Here is a 12935-nt window from a genome sequence, read left to right on the forward strand (position 1 = left end):
CAGGGCCAGGCCTTCCATATCGCTGCCCTTTTTACTAGTATCTATGTGGCTTCTGTTTCTATTTTGTTTGTTTATTTTGTTCATTAGATTCCATGTATAAGTGAAATTGTATGGTATTTGTCTTTCTCTGACAGTCTTATTTCACTCAGCATAATACTCTCCAAGGTCCAGCCATGCTGTCACAAAATTTACAATTTCTCTCTTTTTACAGCCAAGTAGTATTCCATTGTGTAAACATACCATAGCTTTTTTATATACTTACATAATGATGGGCATTAGGGCTGCCTCCAACTCTTGGCTATTGCAAATAATACTCTTTTGAAGATAGGGGAGCATATAATCTTTCAAGCTAGTGTTTTGGATTTCTTTGGAAATGGTCCTAGAAGAGAAATTTCTGGGTCATGTCAAAGTATCTGAATGGATACTTCTCCAAAGAGGACAGACAGATGGCCAATAGACATACCTGGCTACTTCAATAAATCCTTGGTTAAAGACTTCTTTTCTGCTACTATTCAATTGGTTGACTTATAAATTAGTTGTAACTCTGGTTTGGCGCTGGGAGGAGGTAAGTGTAGCTTCCATCTACTCTGCAGACATCTGGGATCCCCTTTACTGATAATATCTAAATTCTATTTTTTTATATGAATGGCACCAGAAGCTATTAGTTTAGAATTTTCCAAAATACATTTTCATAAAACACTAAAAAAACATGAATAGTTTAAAATCCGTCTTACTTAATGACATGTTCCAAATATATTTTTATATTCAAACAAAGTGAAATTTAGAAATATTTCTCTTGAATGTATGTAGCAGGTGTCATGTGACTATTACTTCACATACAGTTCTTGACAATGAGTGCTTTTACTGTATGCTTCCTCATCACTTTTAGAGTATCTTAAATATGTGTGTGTTTGCATTTTGTTTTGAAACATATAGAAGGCCCAATGAAAGACCAATGAGTGTCATTGTTTACCAAGGAGAAAACCCTGTTCTAAGTCCTCTTATGGTTTCATTTTCAATTTTAGTAGCTTTTGGACCAAGGGGGAGGAAATATCAAGCAGCATACCTCTGGTTGGTGATTTTTGACTTGTTGAACTTTATATTCGTTATACTCACAAATAAACATCATTTGAACCAGAGAGAAAACTGGAGGTGTCTCAAATTTTTGTTCCCCTCCCTTCCTGACATCCCGTCTTTATTTGGATGGAATTGGTTCTTTCTTCCTTTCATTTTTCAGATATGTGTGAATAGGAAAAGAGCAAGTCCATTAAGGTATTTCACTTTGTACTTGGCTATTGTTTCATTTGGTTCTTATACCTTTGTTTTCAACTTTTAATGATCATCGTCGTCAACTTCAACATATTTAGTTTTACACTAGGGGACCAGTGTACGAATTCGTGCACCTTAAAAGGAACTGTGGACTGCGATGCTTTGGTGGACACAGGGGCAGGTCTCGACCCATTCTCCATGCCCCTGCCCTTCCTGCCACAGCCCTGGCCCCCTGTCTGCCGGCAGCCCCACTCCCACCGCTGCCGCTCACACCGATTGATGGCATGGAGCGATTTGGGCAGGGCGATTGGGGCCAGCACCTGCAGTGGGTGTAAGTGGTGGCTGCTGCCTCTATTGCCCATTAGGAGTAGGGGGAGGTGGAGAAGGCCCCAGGGGCAATTGGGCCAGCAGCCGCTACTCGCACACACTGATGGCAGTGAGTGATCAGGACCAGCTCCAGCACCAGCAGCAGGTGTGAGCACCAAGTGGGACCATGGCACGTGGGAGCAAAGAATTTTCAGTAACCACAAGAGACTCTCCCTGATGGCAGCGACCGACATCCCGCCTTGGTCTGGGACCCCTGCTCACCTTCTCCACTATCCCTCCATGGCCAAGGCCAGCCATGTTCTGCACATGCCCCCTGTTGGTCAACACATGTCATAGCAACCTGTTGCTTGGTTGTTCCTGTTGTCCCACTGTTCAGTCTATTTGTATATTAGCCTTTTGTTACATAGGATTATTTTGGTTCTTTATCTTTGCAACAGATATTTGCTATTTTCATTTGCACTTCAATATCCCCTAAATTTACTTATGTTATTAGTGTGTTCATTTGAATTTATGTAGAAAGATTATCTCTGCAAGTAAATTTTATTAATAATATTGGTATTTTTAAAGTGTCTGATGTGTAAGTATTGTCTTCATGTTTCAATGATAAACTTGCTAAATTGTGTCATACCTGTCTTTTTGTCTTAGTTTGTCTCATTATCTTATCTTTCCAACCACTTTGCCATTGTAATTTGTTATGCAACTTTTCCCATTATTTTTTTTTTTTTTTTTTAATATATTTTATTGATTTTTTACAGAGAGGAAGGAAGAGAGATAGAGAGTTAGAAACATCGATGAGAGAGAAACATGGATCAGCTGCCTCCTGCACATCCCCCACTGGGGAAGTGCCTGCAACCCAGGTACATGCCCTTGACCGGAATCGAACCTGGGACCCTTCAGTCCGCAGGCCGATGCTCTATCCACTGAGCCAAACCGGTTAGGCAACTTTTCCCATTATTACGTCTTAGTTTTATTTTGTTGTTTAAGTCTATGTTTGTAGGCACTTTCTGTCAAGCAAATTTTATTAATAATATACACAGCATTTCAAATAGCTGGTGTTTGCTTGGTTAAAGATAGATTTCTGCCACTGTTTGTGCAGGTGTGTACATGTACTCTGTGTGTATTTCTTTATTTGAATTATGACAGGTTAACTTCATATTAGAATTTTTCAATAATTTATTTTTTTCTTTAGTGTACTTTTTTATGGTACTTACATTGAGCTTTCCATTTTATTTTTCAAAAGATCTTCAACCCTCTTCTTCTTGGCGAGGTCCGGGCGTGTGGTCCCAGTTCCCGTAATGAACAGAGGCATAGATCCCCGGCACCCTTGGGGTCATTCCTTCCATGGCTTCAGTTTTCAATCCACCGGTTCTATCCTCAAGCGCCGGGACACAGGTAAAAAAAAAAAATCTTCAGAAACAATTTAGTAAAATTTCTCTGACAATTCTTTACTCCATTGACTCTTTCAATAACTGCTTTCTTGGTGTCTTTATCATTCCCTGTTTTATAAAAACTGTACATTGGCTTGCACTTCTCCAGGATGTCAATTCTATCTTCTCCCAAACTATTGGTTACAAACTTTTCCCATAGTAAGTTCTCTCCATTTCTGTTACCAACCCTCTATTTTTCTTTCTTTTTTATTTTATATTGGTCTTTCCTTATGAATATTAGCTTCTTCTATCTTCCAGAGACTTGCCATAGTTTCATTATAAATTTTGTGAGATAAAGGGGGTTGGGCTATTAGTCATATGGTTTTCATTCTATATATTATCTGTAAAACATATATTAACTTGAGATCTTTGTCACATAATCCAAGTTAAAGGACAGATTACTACGTAGTTTAAACATTTATATTCAATAATAACTTAGTATTGTTTGTTTGAATTGTTTGTTTTGTTACCTATGCAGACATTCCTTTTTCCAAAAGTAAATTTTGACTTTCAAACACCTCTCCTATATTGTTATACTCAATAAGGCTAATGTCAAAATTGTCCAAGATATGCCTATGTCAACTCATTTACACAACCAATCATCATGTCATACTTCTTTTCACTCTTTCCTTTCAGGGAGTTTAATTTAAAAGTGCTTTAATTAGCTGGTAATTAAAGTAGAAAATCACATAACACAGGGTTGATAAAAAAAATGATGCCATTCGAGAGGTCTAGGAATATAACCCTGTTGTACATCTACAGGAATTGGTTCAAGATCCTCTAGTTTACAGCTTGTGGCTACTGTATACAACATAGCTGCTGTAAAAAGTACAATTGACTGCACACATTAATTAACCAAAAACTTACAAATTGTACCTATTGAACAATAAAATCCTAACTAATGTCAAAAGGGATAAGAAATACTTTAAAAGACAACCTTGAGAGTTATTATTTGCATGCTTCCTTTATTTCAGTTAATTTCTCATTTTATGATCATTGTCATTTTGAAAAGAGTACTCCGTGGAAAATACTGAGCTCTCAACCGCTATTTGTGCAAATGTGTGTGTGATTTTGTGTGTGCCTGTGGGCAATGCTGTGCATGTGTGTGTTTACTAGCAGCCTGGTGAGATTAAATTTAAATAGAAATTTGCATGAAATTTGAGTTTTATTCCCATCTCCTTTACACAATTTTTACATTGATCTTTCTATTTTGTTTTTCAGAAAAACCTGTGAAAAAAATTGGTAAATGTTTTTTGAAACTCTTACTCTGAACCCCAATAAAATGACTGGTTTGTAATGCCTTTAAATTCCCTTCTATTAATTCACATGCTACCAATTGTCTTCCTATTTGCCTTCCTTTCCTTCTACAATTAATTTGCTAAGTTTTTTCTGTCATGTTAAGTCTTTCCAGTTCGATTTTCTAAACTTCATATATTTCCATTTACTTTTTATGCATTTCATGCCATTGTTTTGCTCTCAATTTTGTCCTTTTCTATTTTTCAGAAAAAACTATAATGTCACTAACTTGTGCCTGGAAGGGCAGCAGTTTGTCAGGCACATGCACAGGTTCTCAACCTGTCTGTCTTCTTGGAACACATTCAAGTATAGGACAGCATAACTAATTCCTGTTTGGGGATCAAGTGATACTTCCCTGATTGTAGGAGATGCAAAAATAAACCTAATATATCGAGTGAAGTTATTCAATACATTTCCTTTCATAATCATAAATATATATATATATATATATATATATATTATATATATATATATATATATATCTACAAATGCATGTATATTATTTATCCTATATAATAAAGAGGTAATATGCAAATTGATCCTTGCACTATATGGCTGCCCCCATGTGGTCAAAGATGGCCACCACAAGATGGCCAGCAGGGGAGGGCAGTTGGGAGTGACCAGGTCTGCAGGGGTGGGCAGTTGGGGGAGACCAGGCCTGCAGGTGAGGGCAGTTGGGGGGACCAGGCCTGCAGAGGAGGCAGTTGGGTGGAACGGGCCTGCAGGGGAGGGCAGTTGGGGGAATCAGCTGGCAGGGGAGGGAAGTTGGGGGCAATCAGGCTGGCAGGGGAGGGAATTTGAGGGTGACCAGGTCAGCAGGATAGGGCAGTTGGGGGTGACCTGGCCAGCAGGGAGAGCAGTTAGGGGCGACCAGGCTAGCAGGGGAGGGTAGTTAAGGGCCACCAGGCTGGTAGGGTAGGACAGTGAAGCAGTTAGGTGTAGATCAGGCTAGCAGGGGAGTGGTTAGGCAGTGATCAGACTCTCAGGCGGAAGCAGTTAGGGGCAATCAGGCTGGCAGGAAGAGGAGCATTTTAGAGCCAGCAGTCCTGGATTGTGAGAGGGATGTCCGACTGTGGGATCGGGCCTAAATCGGCAGTCGGACATCCCCCGAGGGGTCACAGATTGGAGAGGGTGCAGTCTGGGCTTAGGAACACCACCCCTCTCCCCCAGTGCAGGAATTTCGTGCACCAGGAATTTAGTATATATATATAATTATTTGGTCAATTGTGAACATGAAGTTTATTCTTCCACTGCCTTTGTACACATTACCTATATGCTCACAGGTATACAAATATTTACAAGGGAAAAATTTTATATACAATCATATCTCCTGTGTTTTTCCTTTTGTTTTTGATTAACCCCGTTTTAATACTACTAAACTGCAATCTTTGTTAATATGTGATGGAGCATTTTATATCAATTGGAATGTTCAATGATTATATATTTCTCAAGATTCAAAATCCCCCCTGAAAGTGTGGGAAATCAATTACCTTGGAATGATCTACAAGATTTTATCCATAACACAACTATAAATGTTAGAGCTTTCAGTCCCTCTTGGCAATGCCATTATTTTCATGATCATTTTAATTTTAAAGGGAATACATTTTAGGAATTTATCAATTTAATATGTATAAAAAGGCTTTGTATGATTGCTGATACATGCACAATTTTGAACAGATGGGTATCTTTATTCTTTTCTTGTCTCTTTCTTCATCCTGATATTTACATTAATCTTCTCATTTTGTTTTTCAGAAAGACCAAAGGAATGTATTGGTAAATATTTAAAACCGTTATTCCCAATCTTCTTTATATCACCAGTACCTTGTTTCTTTAAAATCCTCTGCCTTTTGTACGGTCGGCCAGTCTTTGACTTACACTTCTACATTTCTACCCTTCCTTTCACAATAAATTGCTTATGGGCTTCTCCCACAATTAGATCCCTACATTGTAATTTCCCAGTCTTCCATTTTTTCTATTTATTTATTTTTTATTCCATACCATTTTTTTCATTATCACCATTGTATATTTCTGTGTACCCAATTTGGTACAGTTTCCCTGAGAAGCTGGCAAGATGAAGGGCACTAGGTTGATAGGCGCATCATTTGCATTTTATTTACTTTTCCTGAACACATTCAAAGACTGTACTACTGTCATCCATCCATCCTGGAGTGCCCTTTACTATCCCACTGGTATTGTCCTCACCTTAAGGGATGCAAATAATTCTAAAATTTCTGAGTAAAGTTTGACCATATACTGTTTTCCAAAGCCTGTGTGCATTCTGTTATCATCCCATGGGTTCAGGTCTATTATGTTCCCTGTCCTTGGACACATTGTCCAAGTGATTGCAATGTACAAACATTGCTCATGATTATTCTCGGAAGATTTCTTTCCAACCATCGTAACTGTTCTTATGGTTTTGCATTTTAATGATACAAACTCCATTTTGGGAAATTAATTTCTGATTAATATTTACAGAAGATTTGACAAGTCGGAAAATATTAAATTATTATATATGCCCTCAATTCTCATTTTTTTTATTTGAAAGATATAGTCAGTAATAACCTAGAATGCTGCCAAAGGATTAACTTAGAATGGAAATAAAACTGACAACTTTAGCATCTATCTGTAATGACAATTTTTAATGATAATGATTTTCATATGATTTCATTCCAAGAGTATATTGATGTAATTATATATGAATTAGGCTTTAGAAGTCTGCTGCTACAGATAGTGTTTTAGAGTGATGTGTACTTTTACTTTTTTATTTCACTCTCCTTTTACATATTTCTCTTGTATGTGAGTTTGATATTTCATTTTATCCTTAAGTTGGTGGAAGGTCCAATGCAAGATCAATGATACATTGGAGTGGATATATGATTGATATATGGCATATCCACCCCACTGTCTGGAGGCAGTGGTATTGTATGTCATCATTTTCAATCACAGTCTGTTTGGCAACAGGGATGTATGGAAGTTAAGTAAAGTTTCCTGGCATTTGGGGGATGATTTTTGAACACTGTGAGTCCAATTCTCAGAAAAGCATGTCAAGGTGGATGGATGCAAAGAATATTGTGTTGAGTGAAATAAGACAGAAAAAGACACACACCACATGATTTCCCTTATATGTGGAATCTAAAGGAGAAAATAAAGACACCAACAAAATTGAGGCAGATTCATACAGAGAACATTTTTATGGTTTCCAGAAGGGGGAGGTGAGAACTGAGTGAAAAATATGATGGCATTGTATAGTAAAAATGGTATTTACACAATAGTGTCAAGGATGTAAAGTACAGTATAGGGAATTTAGTCTATTTCTTTAAAAATGTGGTCATTACATTTTATGAATTCAAATAAAAGAGGCAAAAAGATGTGATAATATATATTTTTAATTTTTATTGTTGAAAGTCTTCCTTTACATAGGTCCTCCTTTCCCCCCCATTAACCGATTCCAGCCTGCTCTGGTTCCCCCTCCCCCAGACCATCACCACCCCATTGTCTATGTCCACGGGTTAGACACATATGCATACAAGTTCATTGGTTGATCTCTTCCCACCCACTCTCCCTTGCCTTCCCTCTGAGATTCAACAGTCTGTTCATGCTTCTATGTCTCTGGGTCTATTTTTGTTCATCAGTTTATTTAGTTCATTAGATTCCACATATGAGTGAGACCATGTGATACTTGTCTTTCTCTGACTGGCGTATTTCACTGAACATAATACTCCCTAGGTCCATCCATGTTGTCCCAAATGGTAAGAGTTCTTTCCTTTTTATTGCCACATAGTATTCCACTGTGTAAATGTGCCACAATTTTTTATTCACTCATCTGCTGATGGGCACTTAGTCTGTTTAGTCAATAATACTTTAAGCCCTAGATCAGTGGTCGGCAAACTCATTAGTCAACAGAGCCAAATATCAACAGTACAATGACTGAAATTTCTTTTGAGAGCCAAATTTTTTAAATTTAAACTATATAGGTAGGTACATTGTTATTAACCTACCTATCTAGTTTAAGTACTGTTGATATTTGGTGTCTCCCCCGCGCTGGGTATCCCTCGGCCCGCCTGCACCGTGCCGCCCGATCGACACCCCCCACTTCTTCTAATGCCACTTTTTCAAAATAGACTTGCCCAGGCTGAAAACTGACTTCTGCACATGGGCCACGAAGTTTCAATCGCACTGTATGTGCACGCCCGCACGTGGTATTTTGTGGAAGAGCCATACTCAAGGGGCCAAAGAGCCACATGTGGCTCACGAGCCTCGGTTTGCCGACCACGGCCCTGATGGTTTTGCTCTGTGTATAGAGCATTGGACTGTGGACTGGAAGATCCAGGGTTGATTCTGGTTAAGGGCACATGCTCGGGTTATGGGCTCGATCCCCAGTAGGGAGCTTGCAGGAGGCAGCCGATCAATGATACTCTTTCATTATTGATGTTTCTATCTCTCTCTCTCTCTCCCTTCCTCTTTGAAATCAATAAAGTATATTAAAAATAAATAAATAAGATAGTGAATCACTATTGACAAAATATTTAAAATAATAATAATATTTTAATAACTACCTATGGTCCCAGATGAGTACTAGATTTATCAGACATGTCACTTTGCAAGTTATATCTGTGTCTAATAACTGGGCTGTACATATGAAAATAGTGTAATATTATGCATCAACTATAAAAATTGTAAAATATTTTAACTTTTAAAAAAGAAAAATGTTTTTGAAAGTTACGCATGTGTATTAGGAAGAAGAGACACATACGGAAGTTTTTAAATTTGTGTACCTCTTTTTAACATTTGCATTCAATGTCACTTTCTTCCTTCTACTTTTGAGGAAGAAAAAGGCAAGTTATTTTATTTAATAATAATATAACTAACCATTTCCCCTCTAATATTATTTTTTCTTTATTTTGATACTATTACAGATATCCCCAAAGGGAAGTCAATATAATCTAAATTTTTGTGTACCTAGTCATGGTCTTATCTGCTACTTATAACTTCTTCAATTTCCAATGAATATCATCCAATCCAACATACCCATATTTTTACATAATTATTCCTCCATACTTATCTTTCAAACGGAAGGTTGCCATTTTCCTTTGGTATTTAATAATAACCATTATTGCTTGTTTTAATTGTTTGTTTTATTATCTTATAGATATTTTTTGAGTCAAGTAAATTTTACTTTTCATATACCTCTACCATATTGGTATACTCCATGAGACTGATGTCAAAATATGTCCAAAATATGTCTATGTCAATTCATTTACCCAACTGATTGTCACGTAACATTTCATTTCTCTTTTTCCTTTCAGAGAATTTAGTTAAAAAGTATTTTACTTAGTTGGTAGTTAAAATATAAATTCAGATAACACAAGGTTGGTATAAATGTTATAAATAGAGTGGTCTATAATATAATGCTGTTGTATATCTACAGGTATTGGTTAAAGATCCTGTAATTTATAGTTTGTGGCTACTGCATACAACACAGCTGCTGAAAACAATAATTGAATGCCCACATTAATTAAACCAAAAACTTACAAATCGTACAGATTGAACAATAAAATCCTAATGTTAAAATAGATAAGAAATACTTTAATAGGCAATTTTGAGAATTATTATTTCCATGTTTCTATATTTCATTTAATATACTCTGATCATCATTTTCATTTTGAACAGAATACTCCCTGGAAAATACTGTGTTCTCAACCACCATTTTGTGCGCGAGTGTGTGTGTGTGTGTGTGTGTTTGTGTGTGTGTGTGTGTGTGTGTGTGTGAATTTGCGTGTGCCTATGTGCAGTGTTGTGTATGTGTGTTTATTTGCTGCCTGATTGGATTACTTTTAAATATAAATTTGCATAGAATTTGACTTTTATTCCTATTTAGTTTTACAATTTTTACATTTTCTGTCTATTTTGTTTTTCAGAAAAACCTGTGGAGATATATGGTAAATATTCTATAAACTTTTTACTCCTGACCCTAATAAAATGCCTGGTTTTGTAATGCCTTTATATCCCCTTCTCTCCAACGGCATGCCTTCAATAGGCTTCTCCTTCTCCTGGAGGACCTTTCCCTCTACAATCAATTTGCCAAGGTCTTCTGTTAGATTAAGTCTCTCCAACTTTTTTGCAAATTTCCATAGATTTCCATTTCTTTTATTCATTGCATACCATCGTTTCAACTTTGGCTTTTTATATTTTCAGAATAAAAGCTATGGTTTCACTAACTTGGCAAGTTAAGGAGCATTAGGTTGACAGGCACATGGGCAGGTTCTCATCCTGTCTGCCTTTCTGGAACACATTGACATATAGGACAACATCAGTGATTACTTGTTTGGTTGAGTAAGTGACACTTTCCTGATTGTAGGAGATGCCAAAATAATCCTCTAATATACTGAGTGAAGTGCGTTAATCTACTTCCTTTCAATTTAAATATAGATTTATAGGTAGGTATGTATATGTATCATTCAGTGTCAAGTGTGAATATGAGACTTATTCTTCAACTGACCTTGTGCACATTTCCAATGAGTCCACAAGTGTGAAAATATTTTCCAGGAAATAATTTTATACACAACCTTACCACCTGTATTTTCCCTTTCCCTTTTTGACTAACATAATTTTAATGCTACTAACCTGCAATGTCTGTTAATATGTGATGGAGCATTTTATATCAATTGGAATGTTCAATGATTACTCATTTCTCAGGATTCAAAATTCCCACTGAAAATCTGGGAAATCAATTACCTTGGAATGAATTATAAGATATTTTCCATAACACAACTATAAATGTTAGAGCTTTAAGTCCCTCTTGGCAATGCCATTATTTTTATGATCATTTTAATTTTAAAGGGAATACATTTCAGGAATTTATCAATTTAATATGTATAAAAGGCTTTGTATGATTGCTGATACATGCACAATTTTGAACAGATGGTTCCTTTACTCTTTTCTTTCTTGTCCCCTTCTTCATCCTGGCATTTACATTGATCTCCTCATTTTGTTTTTCAGAAAGGCCAAAGGAATGTATTGGCAAATATTTAAAACCGTTATTCCCACTCTTCTTTATATGACCAGTTCCTTGTTTCTTTAAAATCCTCTGCCTTTTACACTGTTTTCCCTCCGTTGACTTACTCTTCCCCATACATTTTCAAGATGTTCTCCCATTTTAGTTTTCTCTATTTTAATTTCCCAGCCTTCCATTCTTTCTATTTCTTATTTTTTCATCCCATACTATTTTTTCCTTATAAACATTGGCATATCCCAATTAGCTATAGTTTTCCTAAAAATTAGGTAAGCTTAATATGCATATGATTTTCAGTATTTAAATCTATTGGTGTAATATTTATAGTTTGTACCACTGCCATATATCCACCCTGGAGTGCCCATTACTCTACCACTGGTATTGCACTAAACTTAAGGGGTGCAATAAATTCCAAAAATTCTGAATAAAGTTTGATCATACATTGTTTTTGTAAGCCTGTGTAAATTCTATTATCATTCCTTGATCAAGAATGAACTTGACCTGGGGGGTGAAGAGGAAGGGAGCGGGCTGCAAGATGTTAATGGGAGAAAAAGAACCTACATATTACTTTCAACAATAAGTTTTTTTTTTTTTAAAGAATGAACTTGAAGCTTATTGTCCCTGTCTATGGACACTTTGTCCAAATGACTGCAATATACAAAGATTTCCCATAATAATTCTTACAAGATTTTCTTCTAACCATAGAAAATTTTATTATAGATTTGCATCTTTAATGACACAATTACCATTCTAAAATATATGTCTCAATTTTCAATTTTATGTGAAAAACATGGGAGATAATAATCAAGAATGCTGCCACAGGATTAATTTACAACAAAAATATAAAACTAAGAGCTTTAACATGTCTTTGTAATGACAATTTTTTACTGATAATGATTTTTAAAGGGATTTCATTTCAAGAGTATATTGATTTAACTGTATAAGTATCAGGTTTTATATGACTGCCGCTTCAGAGAGTGTTTTTTTTTAATATAGTTTTATTGATTTCAGAGAGGGAGAGAGAGGTAGAAACAGCAATGATCAGAGAGAATCACTGATGGACTGCCTCCTGTATGACCCCAACTGGAGATCGACCCTGCAACCAAGGCATGTGACCTGACCAGGGTTTCATCCACGACCTCCCGGTTCATAGGTCAACACTCAACCACTGATCAACACCAGCAGGGCAGCTACAGATAGTGTTTTGAAATGATGCTACTTTTACTTTTTCATTTCTCTTCTCTTTTTAAATAATTCTCTGGTGATTTTCATTTTATTCTGAAATTGGTGAGAGGCTCAATGCAAGATCAATGAATGCTACATCGTATTTCCACTCAATTGTTTAGAGAGAGTGATATTCTAGCTCCTTGTAGGTTGTTATTTCCAATCATAGCCCTTTTGAAAATAGGAATATATGAAAGTTAAATAAAATTTCCTCAAATTGGAGGGATTTTTTGTTTGTTTGTTTTAACACATGGTTCCAATTGTCGGAAACACATGTTAGCGTGATGGATCTAGAAAGTACTGTGCTGAGCTGAGTGAAATAAGCCAGACAGAGAAAGTCACATATGATTTCACTTATATGTGGAATCTAAACAGGAAAA

The 12935-nt window shown here is 36.3% G+C and overlaps 1 non-coding gene across 1 annotated transcript; it reads left to right on the plus strand.

The window, feature by feature from the left end:
* Positions 1 to 2845: 2845 nt before the first annotated feature.
* Positions 2846 to 2988, plus strand: LOC139013349 (small nucleolar RNA SNORA57). The gene has a single exon (XR_011472000.1). It is a non-coding gene; the product is annotated as a small nucleolar RNA SNORA57 (small nucleolar RNA).
* The last annotated feature ends 9947 nt before the right edge of the window (positions 2989 to 12935 follow it).

The sequence above is a fragment of the Myotis yumanensis genome, unplaced genomic scaffold (genome assembly GCF_028538775.1).
Source record: "Myotis yumanensis isolate MYYU_CA2020_CCGP unplaced genomic scaffold, mMyoYum1.0.hap1 SCAF_6, whole genome shotgun sequence".
In the NCBI taxonomy this organism is placed as follows: domain Eukaryota; kingdom Metazoa; phylum Chordata; class Mammalia; order Chiroptera; family Vespertilionidae; genus Myotis; species Myotis yumanensis.